We start from the raw sequence: 1,585 nt of genomic DNA, 5'->3' as shown, positions 1-1,585 counted from the left end.
CCACCACACCTGGCTAATTTTTAAATTTTTTGTAGAGACAGGGTTGCTATATTGACCAGGCTGGTTTCGAACTCCTGGGGCTCAAGCAGTCTGCCTACCGCAGCCTCCCAAAGTGCTGGGATTATAGGCATGAATGCTTGGCCTTATAAGATGATATAAACAATCAATCTAAACTTTATATTTTCTTTAATAATAAAACATTGCTTTATTAGTAAATGTTTAAAAATATTAACAATAAAACACTTAATGTTTTTTCTACTTTAAAAATGTTATGCAACCCCTTGTTCTGTCAAAGCTAATTCATTGTTCTTCGAGGTTGTTGTGACCTTCCTGCTCCTACCTGATTATCGTGTGTAACCCAGGGAGCAGATTCATTCTTCCTATTCTTGGTATCTTTCATCCATATCTGAAACTCTTTAGTGTACTCAAATTCTTCATATATCTTTTGTTTGTTACTGACACAAAAAGGGAAGAATACACATTTCTAAGTAAAAAATGGTCATATAAAAAATCCCAGGATATATATACATATATGTCACATGCATGTGTGTGTATGTTTTTCTCCTAGATGAAATGGACAAATCTTGGAAACACACAAGCTACCAAAACTGACTCAAGAAGAAATAGAAAATCTGAATAAATTTTAAGAGACTGAGCCAGTTTTCAAAAACCCCACACAAAGAAAAGCCCAGACTGGATGACTTCTCTGATGAACTCTAAGCACAGCAACATGAACCTAGTGGGAGCAGCAGATGGAAAGGAAATAGAGACAGACCAGAGGTAATGTTTCATCACTATTGCCACATCTGAGCCATCACTGTCCCTCACCCTGACCACAGCCTTAGCCTCTTGGTGTTCTCCTGGCTTCCATGCTCCTGCCCAGCTACAGAACAATGCTGTCAGAATGGCTATTATTAAAAAGTCAACAGATGCTAGCAGAGTTGCAGAGAAACAGGAACAGGAATTTTACATGGTTTGTGGATATGTAAATCAGTTCAACTATTGTGGAAGATGGTGTGGTGATTCTTCAAAGATCTAGAACCAGAAATACTATTTGACCCAGCAATTATATACACAAAGGAATATAAATCATTCTGTTACAAAGATACACACACGTGTATGTTCACTGAGGCACTATTCACAATAGCAAAGACATGGAATCAACCTAAATGCCCATTAGTGGTAGACTGGATAAAGAAAATATGGTACATATATACCATGGAATACTATGCAGCTATAGAAAGGAATGAGAACATGTCCTTTGCAGGGATATTGATGGAGCTGGAAGCCATTATCCCCAGCAAACTAACTCAGGAACAGAAAACCAAACACCACATGTTCTCACTTATAAGTGGGAGCTGAACAATGAGAACACATGGATACATGGAGGGGAACAACACACACTGGGGCTTATTGGGGAGTGCAGTGGGGGAAGGGAGAGCATTAGGAAAAATAGCTAATGCATGCAGGGCTTAATACCTAGGTGATCGGTTGGCCGGGCGCGGTGGCTCAAGCCTGTAATCCCAGCACTTTGGGAGGCCGAGACGGGCGGATCATGAGGTCAGGAGATCGAGACCATCCTGGC

The sequence above is a fragment of the Colobus angolensis genome, unplaced genomic scaffold (assembly GCF_000951035.1).
Source record: "Colobus angolensis palliatus isolate OR3802 unplaced genomic scaffold, Cang.pa_1.0 Scaffold107, whole genome shotgun sequence".
NCBI classification, from domain to species: domain Eukaryota; kingdom Metazoa; phylum Chordata; class Mammalia; order Primates; family Cercopithecidae; genus Colobus; species Colobus angolensis.
This window is presented reverse-complemented; position numbering follows the sequence as displayed.